The sequence below is a fragment of the Lethenteron reissneri genome, chromosome 34, assembly GCF_015708825.2.
Source record: "Lethenteron reissneri isolate LAM-NWPU_2019-01 chromosome 34, ASM1570882v1, whole genome shotgun sequence".
In the NCBI taxonomy this organism is placed as follows: Eukaryota; Metazoa; Chordata; class Hyperoartia; order Petromyzontiformes; family Petromyzontidae; genus Lethenteron; species Lethenteron reissneri.
In genome coordinates, this window is record NC_083812.1 from 10,296,518 (window position 1) to 10,308,779 (window position 12,262).

Here is a 12,262-nt window from a genome sequence, read left to right on the forward strand (position 1 = left end):
CTAACACAGTAACCTATGCTCTTGTAGTATAACTATGCAGTGCCAATGTGGGTGCCTGGTCCATCCAGGACATATTGTTGAGATTCATGTTATCTAAGACAATGTTATAATGCTGCAGTGTTCATTCGTTGTATTGATATTGCAAGTATTAACAGATGCTGTATTTTGTGCTGTGTTTTTTCCATCAGTTTTACCTCGTTTCATTAATTAAATATGTTGGCGTTGGATATTCACCCTGGCTCTAAAAGTTTATTGAATGCGAGGTTAACTACTCAAATAGTGGTGCAATACAGCGCACAACGAGGCCGATAATATAATCTGTTCAATGTGAAATGAACAATGCTGGTGATAGTAATTGATATGTCGTTGGATTATAATAAAGAACCAACGAGATCACTTTACTTACCCACAAGCAATGTGACAAACAATATATCCAACGCAATGAATTGCATAAATGAATAGATAAATTAATTCACAAATGCAACTTAGAGCTATAAACTTTATGTTTTGGGAATTGCTGAGCAAAGCAATATGAGTTAAACACTGCAGCCAGTATAAAGAAATACCGATCCATAATTGTCAGCTAAATTCAATTGTGAGACATTGACTGCACGAGACCTGCATATGGATTTCTGAGAGTGGCTTCAATGCGAGAATTACCTAACGGCGAGTGGTGCGTCGGGGGGCAGTGCTCATAAAAAACCCAACTTGAGGTGAATGAGTGCACAGCAGTAATGCAGCTGCCAAGTGGCCCTTCCAGACTTGCCTCCTCCCACAAGCTTACAACATCCTTTGCATGGCCCCTAAATGTCCACGGGTGATTGAGCAGAAACCATCGAACTTACCACAGGGAGGGTCATTTAACAGCCATCAGACCATAATCAATTAGCTGTTTCTCCCTGGGCCTGAATTAAACTCAGGGCTCAGAGGTGCTGACACATGCATTATGCTTATGCAGGGGTTTATAGGGATTGTTCCCAATAAGAAACCCAGCCAGAAGTCAAATTGGGCTTAAGGCAGACCTGTGTTTTATATTTATTTCAGAGAAAAACATGCCAACAGAGGGAACAAATCCAAAAATAACTTCTCTCGGTTGCCAATAAAATAAATTGGCATTGAAAATGCGTAGCTTTTTTTTTACTTGCAAAAGAGATTAACTGTGCTTACGTATAAATAAATACATAAGGCAGCATTTTGCGTTTCTGCCGTCGACATGAATTCCCTCCACCCCTTTTGATCCTTTGCTGCCTCCTCATTGGGCCAGGTCTCTGCCTCCTTGTATTCGCATCTGCTCCCAGTTCTTCCTCTCTTCCGTCTTCCATATGATAGCTTCCATCGCATACATTTTCGTGGAAACATCTTTGTGACATCCATTCTTATTCATTGTCCGAGCCATGATAGTGCAGCTATTTAAACTGTTGTAACGTTCTTGGAAGGAGACGGAGTCTTCTTAGAGGCAACACGTTTTATTCACCAACAGTTATACTAATCCCTTATCACAAAGGGGTAATGGCCCCTTTCACCCACAACCTGGGGAGGTACAGCCTCCGGGCTATCTTACCCACTCTTTATTTTAATTGAGCCCTCCGGCTATCTAACCCTATGGGAGGCTGACCCACCGCTGGCACCGGTGGGTCCCCGACCACTGGCCCGTCCGGACCTGGTCCTTACAAGGGTATCAGACCGAGGGGACCACAGGGTCCTAGCCCCACGACCACTGGCACCGCACTGAGCCCCGGCCCTTAGAAGGACATCGGCGGCTTGGGGTCCAGGGTCTTATTGATCTCTAGGCGGCTTCTGGCTTCGGCTTGAGACGGACTAACTCGCGCTCTCAGGGAGCCGCCTTATATACTCTTTCTCCCTGAGGGGCGGGGCTCTGGGGGATCGTAGCTCCTGCCAGCCCCCTCCCCTCAGAGGGGTTCCAACCGCTGTTGGCCCGACCGGTTCGGACCGGTTCCTACCCCTCCCCCTGATTGTGGCGCGTGCGTCAAACCTGACCACCACACTGTTATCGTGTATTATGATCATGCTTACACAACCTATTCGCATGCCAAATTATTCGCAGGATAGCCTGGTAACTGGAATGCTATATGCTGAACCAGTTGTCACCAGTTTGTTCATTCAAGTTAAATCATCATAAATTAAACCTGTGGGATGTTACCAAAATAATAGGCGTGTGCTGCTGTAAAGTGAACATTGAGAAAAGTGGAATGTGTGACGGTAATCATTAAAGCAAGATGTGCATATGTTATCGTATAAATACAAAATCGGAACACGATATGCCACTAAGTTGCAAACATTATTTATTGTGTAGACATATTTAGCTCATTGGCCTTCATCAGATTTTACCACAAGTCAAACTGTCTCCTTGCTCAACTTTGCAATTGGCATCTTTGTCGCAAAATGTTAAAACATAAATGCACTCTTCATAACATGATTTAGATGTAAATAAATATTTCATGCTATTTTAGAATTCATTTCATTACAAATGCAATATTTGCATCTTTGCTGGAATGTAATTCATGCATGTATCTTTCATGTAATGTAAGGTATACACTTTCACGACCAATGTTATATTACAGGATGACCAAATATTACGAACATCTTTCACATATTTACGTGATCCTGCATTCATATTGCTTGAAATTACAATTTCTATTTTCTGAGACTTACGCCAATGATATACTTCACTTGGGTATGGTACAACACTATTTGTCTGCTGTGCATTATAATTGGATTCCATGTGGATAGGAGAGGACTATGGTTAAGGATTATGGTCAATATTTGTCAAAATTAATGGCATATTTTGTGGAAAAAGACAACTGATCTACAGTTTCTAAACTTATGAAATGCTGATTATTTATAACATCCACATCCTATGTAGTAATATAATTTCTATTATTCTAAAGTAGTTTTAGTTCCTGTTTACAAATAAAAAATATATGTTTAACACATAAGGCAAAATAGGTACGAAACCAAAACATAGATCAGGTTTCTTGCAAAATGTATTCAATTCCCATTTATAACATGGCAAGTTTGAACTAGAATGAATGTTTGCTTTATCTTAAAGTCATGTAAAATGTTGCAAAATAGGCTACCAAAATGATCAAATATACATAAAATCAATATACACCTGATTATAATTAACATGTAGATTATAAACACAGGCACTTTAACTACTCAATTTCCTCCAATGTATTATTACAATGATCAGCTCCTTTGTTAATCCACTGCAAGATGTTGTGTCAGCCAAAGCGGTTCTTTAACCATACCTCACCATGCTGGTCAGTGTGAGCTTTGGAACAGGAGCCCAACATCGTGTAAGATATCACTTGCCACTGGCGATAGCTATTGCCGAGAATTGAACTCAGGTCTCCGTGTTCATTGCGCGAACCATTGGTACTTACTACTTGACCATAATCATCTATGCAAAGGTTCATTTAAAATAGCATGTGTGCAGTGTATATGTTAAATGTAATTATATAGGTCAAGTTAAGATTTCAACATGGTAATTGTATTATGTATTCACACGTAATAAATTATTGGTTATTGCAGTCATACTTTTGTTAATATTAGTCACTTTTACACTAAGGTCACAAATCATTTAACGGATTTTATATTCATTTGTTATGGTACAACAATACCACTGATGCCGGTTTTATTTTTTACCAAAGTACATTTTATTTTCTATCCAGCACGCTGAATTCTGTTCAGGCTGCTGTAATACCACCGGGCTTGTGTCCTGTTAATTACTTCCCCCCCCCCCCCCATTACATTACAGTGCCTTAGTTGGGCTCACTGAGCCTTAGGCATTTTTCGAGAATACTAATAATCATACAAGGCTCCCCAACAGCCCCACGGTAAAACATACAAACGTTCATATAATTTGTCTTATATATACATTAGTCAGGTGGTGTATAAAAATGCACAATTTTTTTAATGCTGTTCCATCCCTCTTGCAACAATTACATTTCACTGGCACAGTCATGCAAAAATTTGAACAAATAGAACCGTATTTGGAGTAAAAGTAACAGTTTAGTTCACATACCAATTGCTATGCAATCTTACATTCAATACTCATGCGTTGGTTCATGTTTTCATTACTAAAATGTAATATTAATATTAATTACTTACCAACACCCCTTTTGATACACCCATACATGCACACATACACGATGTCATATGGAATTGTATATTCTGAAATTACAAATGTTTACCTGCTGTCGTAATGAAGCTGCGGTGACATTAAATTAATAATGTGAACACAAGTCAGTGTCTCTCTATGCACAGACTATGGCGGGGTGGTTGCTTATTTTTGTGGACAGCCATGAGACACAGATGACCAATCTCTCTTGGACAACCACTTATTAAATACAGTGTAGTAAAATCGTAATTAAATCTTTATCCAGCAAAGCCTTATTGAGTCGTCAAGATGATTATTTTTTAATCGGAAGGTTCTACTGGAGATGTAAGGTCAATTCCCTCTTGCACACACAAATATTGTGTGTGCACGCATGATTTGCGGGGAGCGGTAGTGTAGTGGTTAGCATGTTGCGCTATGAACCTGGCAACCCCAGTTCGATTCTTGCTCATGGCTACACAAGTGACGATTATTGGAACCGGTCATGGGCCTCCCCTAGGTTGGCTCAGCCTTAATTGAGTACCTGGTGTGGTGTAAAAACATCACCACTGGGGAGACAAACACAGCGAGGAATGGTGTTGGTCACCCAGCTCCTTGTATGCCGTGCTGACCTTCATAGGTGCTCACTAACAGCACTTGCCTCAACAATATGCTAAGGCTATATGGGAGGTCTTTGTCTTTACCTTTTGTACGCATGATTCACAGGAACCGGAGTGCCTGGAGAAAACCCACACACACGAGAGACGAGCAGTAAGATTCAATGCAGTTGGTTCAGAAACTGTCAGGCCGTAGTGCCCTCTACAAGTGCCACCTTGATGCCCAGCAGGTGGCTGTCTCACACCCACTCAGACCAGCAATTGAGCATTCACATCCACGTGTAAATTTCTATCCTGACATTTTAGCCGCTGACATAATGACATGCATTTTGTAACCTGGTCACTTCTCATTATTCATTCTTTGTGACACCCTAAACAGCCAAACTAAAATCCCTCAAAATTCGAACTATATTCTTGGTTCTTTCGGTAAAGTCACGTAGAAGGGAAACAATAAAATGAAAAAAATATTATTTAAAAATGAGAAAAATATTATTTTATTATTTCCCTTCTACGCGACTTTACCGAAAGAACCACTAATATGAATCCCTGCAGTCACGAAAGCTTTAAATCTAAATTCGAACTATAGTCACCTCAATTCAAAGGTAATTCCTGAGTATCTCTTTTCAAACTTACGTGGAGTGGTGCTCTATGAGTAGCCATATGCTCATGGTGTATATTTATGAAATTTATCGAAAGGGATCTGTCTATCCAGAGGGCAATCACCTTTCAGGTAAAAATCAAAGCACATTCTTTTGAATGGTATATTTAGATGTGAGCACTCTGAACAGCTGCATTGGAGAAACGAAACGTCATGTTTCTGATCGTGTCCGCGAGCACAAGTCAGATCTGAAACACGGCAGAACTGATTCATCGGCCGTTGCCGATCATTGCTACAACTCGGTGGGCTCTCATGAAATTGTCTTTTCCGAGACCAAGGTTCTCTGCAAACCTCCTGGCTACCATCAAAGGTTTGTACACGTAGCCATACAAATATACAAACACAGACATAATTTCAACCGTGATGATGGTTACAAGCTGAGTAATCATTGGAAAGATGTGATTAACCATGCAAAAAAGATTTAACTACACTTATTTGGCCAATCTTATTTGACAGACAACTATTACAGGTTATTGATAGACAGCCAGGCTCGTTTTACCATGTTTAGTCACAAACCGTACCTCTCCATAACAAAGGCTCACCCTCTTAAGCCTCACCTTACCATATGAATAAAAAGTGTGCCGTACTTGGCCCTTCCCCTCTCTCCAACCATTATATATACGGAGTGGTAGCTCTTGCAATCTCTCATTTACTTGATACAGCTGTCGTGGCTGTGACGGTTCCACCTGAAGACGGAAGCTTGTGTTGCCTCCGAACTGTCGTGATTTTTATTTTATTTTACTTTTATTAATTTTAATGTTTTACCTACGTGACTTTACCGAAAAAACCTAAGAATATGAATCCTTGCAGTCACGAAAGCTTCAAATCTATAACTTAAAAAAACACTATCAACGACATGTATGTGGAGCAATTTCAAAGTACATGAAACAAACTATGACAGAGAGTACACATCCCTTAGCCTGCTCTGCTGCCCTGTCTGTCGTAAGGGATTTGTCACAATTAGTACATTTTAATTGGGGAGAGTGAAGCATGCGAGCACTCGTGAAACCACAGCCTCACAATATTTTAAGCAAAATCCCTGAAGCGCAACTGTTGAGCCACTGCCGTGCGACCGCCTGCAATATGCAGATGCTTTGCTACCTGTGGCGATCCCACATGGAGCGAGCTGGCTGATGCTACATTAAAAACGCCGGTCTGTGCCCTGGGACGAATCACTGCCAGACGAGCACACTCATTCACTGCACTGTCCCTGCGTGCATGCAGCACACGCAATCATAAATCGGTTCGCCGCTTTCAGTTGTAGGTTCACCACTTTTAGATTTAAAGGGGGCACAAAATCATGCTAAAATTCCATTACAATATTTCCAATGCCTGGTGGTCATCCACCAATGTCAAGAGTACATTTCAATATCGCCTTCAACCAAATAATTCCAAAGTAAACACAATGGTGCTGTTTATATTTCTGTTCTATGCTTCAAATTGTTTTTGTTACGAGCCCAATGGAAACTGATGAGCCACTTAAAATATGTTCATCATTGCTTCAGCAGAACACACCAGTTTCCACTTTTGTATGCGAATATTTATTGCACTAGATTTGCTAAATTTCAATTGCAGACCTGGTATTGAACCGAGCGTTAATAGTACATACAAGTGGTACTCAAAGTATAACAATTTGGACAGTTAAAATGTCAAACCACTCGCATATAGAAGGGATCGAATATGAATATATTGTACTAACTTCACTGATGTTAGGGGTTACCACAGCGTATTCGGAGGAAGGCCTTGTGTGACCATGTGCACATTTAATATCACATTCTGAAACGTTTCAACATTTTTGTAAAAAATAAAGGCCATATATTTGCTTCTGTGATGCAAAAATAACGAGTTAGCATTGGTTATGAAAATCACTGGAAATAATTGATGTAATTAACAGGTGCAAAATATATGTGGGTCAAAACATTGTTTCATTTTGGAAAGAAATTATATTTCTTGGCATCTCAAGTGAAACATTATTTTAACACATAGGCTTTCGCAACCAATATCATCCATAATAATAATAAGTAAGGTTTGTCACGTAAACAGAACATGCCAATTCGTGACTAGTGTAATGAGCGACTTCCGCGATACGTCGTGTAGAGGGTACTTCTTTATTACTCACATTGGGAACAACACAGGCCAACACTTGTTCTTCCTCACACTGAGTATAACTCGAAATATTAACATCTCAACTGGCTACAAACACAGCTGATCACTCAGCATGGTCTCATCGCCCTCATTCGGCCACACCACTGGCTGGCAGCGTGACGATGACTGCGATAGAAACCACGCAGTAGATCTACCACGTGGCCAGATGACGGAGAGAGAAGTCGGCGAGCAGAGACACAGCCAGGAGCCAGGACCCCACACACGTGCCCCGGGTCCGCTCCCCCTTATATCCCCCCAGGCGTGGCTAGGCCCCGCCTCTGGCCCCGCCTCTGGCCACGCCCTCTCGTGGAATCTTCGAGCAGATTCCTGGAGTATCTCGGCTAACCCCACCTGTTACCTTTGCCCCAGATACACCTCCTTCTTTGATTGGTACTTAACCGTGCCCGTACCCGTGATTCCCTTTCTTGTCAGCAAGTGTCACCCTGTCATTACATTACCCCTCCCCCTCATTAAAAAAGATAGCCATCCCGGCTAATACCAACAAAATTCCAGGTAAGGAACACCCCTGTAGAATATGAAAGTAAAGCAATAAAAGAGACAACCAAGCAATGACTCCGGTTTCTCTTACGTAAGGCAGAACAATCTGCAGGAATAATCAAGAAGCACTTAATAAGGCAAGGGATAATGAGAAAATGGTGAGAGGGAACAAAATGGAGGGAAGAGAAAAAATTACAACTCAAGCAACCAACCACACCCCCCCCCCCCTCCCTTATACAACACACAGGGACATTTATATTAACGGAATCTTAAGCATTCAGACCAAGTTCGCGATGCTGGTCCGTCGATGGGGATGGTCTTCATCTCCTGCACAGAAGGTGGGCACACCGCTGGAACCCCCAGAGAAGTAAGTGGTAACATCGGCTTCATAGGTGCTGCAGGCTCGGCGGCAGCAGGCAACTCCTCACGTTCGGGGAGGCTTTGAAGTCCAACCACTGTCAATGGCTCGGACGCTGTGGGCGGCATGACACAATCCTTCTGATGTATGACCTCAGCCCGCACTACCCCCAGCTTGTCAGACACAACAGACACCGGCCATCTAATTTTTGGAGATGAAGAGTCAGACCGAGGAAGAACAAACGGTTTCAACCGAGACAGATGGATAAACCAACGTTGACGGCCCACCCTTAGACCAAGTGGTACACATACCCGGCCAATAATAATCACACTGCAGCATAAGCAAAATCTTTCAGACCCCGAGATGCAACAATTTATCCTCGTTCACCACTTGAATCAATTTACCTCGAAGACGAGTGGGGACGACAACACGACAACACTATATCATATCTTCTCTCAACATCAACAGGTCATCTTGAAGGACCATTCACGGCCTGTCAGCAGGCGCAGGAGCTTTCTTTTTCCGCGTGACACCGCAAGGCCGTCAGGGAATTGTCATCCAATTGTTCTCGAACCCATTCAGAGCGCGTAAGGTGCAAAACGTTATCCACAGGTGCAACCACCTTGGCGGGCTCAGCGCCCTCGAACGCTGCCATGACAGTAGCTGAACTCGCCGTCGGAGGTTTACAACGGCCCGCACCACACGAACATGCACAACTAGACAATTGAGGTCACTGGGACAAGGCATCAGTATTGCAATACCAAACCCCTTTTCGATATATCATACGGAACGAGTATTCCTGCAGAATTTCAAGCCAATGTGAAAGTTGTCCAGAAGGTTGATCAACCTTCAAGGAGTACTGAAGGGTCGTGTGATCCGTGCGAACAATTAATTCTCTGCCATAGAGGTAAGGCTTGTACTGTTGTACGAAATAAACCATGGCCAACAGTTCTCTACAAGTAACACAATAATGACATTCTGCATGGAACAAGACGCGGCTACAATACGCGACTACTTTTTCCACTCCGTTCTTAACTTTGGACAGGATGGCGCCTATGCCCTTATTGTTAGCGTCTGTGTCAAGAATAAATGGCAGGGAGAAATCAGGGTACTCGAGTGTGGGTGGATCGGACAACCGCTCACGAAGGGCTAAAAAGCAGGCTCTTCTGCCTCTCCGCCACTGGAACCTCTGATTTTTTTTTCCATCAAGACGTGCAAGGGCTTAGCAATCATGGCAAATTGCGGCACCAACCTGCAGTAGTATGACGCAAACCCGACGAAGCTGCACACATCTCCCTTGGACTTGGGGGTCGGCCAATCACGCACACAAGCCGTTTTCTCAGGATCCGTGGCTATGCCGATCGCGCACAATGTGGCCCAAATAGCGCACAGAATTCTGCAGCAAATGACATTTCACTGGTTTAAAATTCAAATTGGCTGATCGCATTCGAACAAAAACAGATCGCAGCCGCTGGAAATGTTCGTCAAAAGTGCGGCTGAACACAATGATATCATCCAAATAAATGAGACACGAGTCCCACTGCAGGCCAGTCAAAACGATTTCCATAAGCCGTTGAAAGGTGGCCGGAGCCGAATTCAAGCCCATCGGAAGACAATTAAATTGGAAGAGTCTCTGAGGTGTGCAGAACAAGGTTTTCGGCTTCGACGACAAGCGGAAGCTGCCAAAACCCCGATGAAAAGTCGAGCATAGAAAAAAAACACGCGCCGGACAAACCATCCAGAAAGCCATCCATGCGCGGGAGCGGGTATGCGTCAGCTACAGAAACCTTATTCAACTTACGGAAGTCAAAGCAAAACCTAAGACTTCCGTCATTTTTCTTAAAAAGCACGACGGGCGCTCCCCATGGTCTGATAGATGGAAAAATAATATCGGCGGCCGACATCTCATTGACCGTCTATTGCACACGTTCCTTTTCTAGTGGACTCAATTTATACGCGTTCTGACGAATAGGGCCGGCCTCCCCCATGTCGATACGATGTTGAAGTAAGGAGTTACGGACAATATCAAATTCACTTCAGCTAAATACGTCAGAGAATTCACACAGCAGCTTTCGCAATTCCCCTTGTTGCACTGAAGACAACTGTGAATTTTGCTGACATAGCGCTTCTGTCCACATCCCGTTCACAAATCCAGTCTGTTCCACTGCACCAATCACACCACCAGTCAAATCAGCATTATTCTCACAAAATGTAGTCGTGGCGTGAGCCAATACTGCACCCGCCTGGACCGAAACCATTCCCAGACCTACATTAAGCATGTGTTAGAACGGCTCTTGGTTGAGGCAAAGGACCATCTGTGCACCTACTAGCATCAATCCACGGGTTGCCGTATTCGACAGAGTCAGAAGGACGCGCGCCTTCGGATCAACCTTTCCCAACTGCTTGCAATAGGGTAATGGAACAAGCATCTAAGAGCCCTGTAGAAGCTCTACCGAGTCCCTAGCAAGGGCTTGGACCGTGATACACGCTGCCATACTCATATGCGGAGACGCCAAAACAAATTTGCGACCCGATGGCATTTCCACACAACCCTTATCGACCAAGATCTTAACAGGCATTTTTCTTAGAAAATCGGTACCCAAAAGGCAAGGCACCGCCAGCGTCCTCAAAATTATCACGGGCCCAACCACAGCGACCTCGCCAATTTCGATGCGGGCCTCTACTTGCCCAATGATACCCATGCTCCCACCGTTTGCCATGACACAAGAATTTACAACAGGTTGCGCTCGTCATTCAGACATCAGCAACAATTGAAAAATGACATCGAAAATAATGGTGGCTGAGGCTCCCGTGTCCACCAAGACACGAACCTTAATTTCCTGAATAGAGCCAGATACCGTCGAGGAACCTGCAGCTGCCGCGATCACTCGACGCACCAATTTCCTCCACTGCGTCCCTGAGCTAGGCCACCCATGCGTAACTAAATTTCACTGCTCGGTGTCAATGTGTGTTTCATGCTGGGTGGAGATGACCCTCGAACCCTTAGATGTCTGAGATTGCAATATGGGCCGGGTGTCTGATGTGTCTCGACTCGCCTGTTGGGGTTGAGATGTAGCCGTTGGTGGAGCTGTGGGCAATGGAGTCGTGGTCGCGGTCCGAGGACGGTTTTGACATCTTCGTGCGAAGTGCCCCAGCTGGCCGCAGCGGAAGTAGGTAAGCAAGGGCCTCCGCCGCATCCAATATTCTTTCTCATGCAGTCTCCAGCTCCTCCGACTCCACACCGGGAGCGCAGCAACGATGTCCTCCTCCGAAGTCACATCCTCAGCCGGCTGAAACCACGACGTTCCTTGGCGACCACCCCTTCGGCTCCTTGTCTCGGGTGGGGTCCCCTGTCCACGTTGCCATTTGAGCTCATCGATGCAAGTTCTCTTGAGCCTGAAGACACCTGGCAGCCCATTGGGACGCCTGTTCATCCTCGTCACACACAGGTAAGACAACTCTCATCTTTCGTGCCAGTCCCAACATCCTTTCCATGACGAGCAAGTCAAGGGCTTTCGGATCCACCCTGAGGTAAGTTGCTCCCGCCAGCGCCAACAGCGCGCTGCGGTATGTGAGAGGCGTCTCAGCTTCCCCTCATCTACTGTACGCCGAAGAAACTTCCTGCGTGTATCGGAAGGCAGCTCGTACATTCCGCCATCTCAGCATAAGCACCTTGAAGTGTAGCCTTCTTTGTAGTGGAAATAGCCCTGAAAACAGCAAGAGCGTCATCGTCCAAAACTGTCGGCAGAGCCATCAGTGCCTCATCTTCTGTCCAATGTAATGATCTGAAAGCCGCTTCAAATCGCCAAGTGAAGGCGCTCCAGTCGCCTTCTGCCGCGTTGAATTATTTAACCCGAGGTAATCTT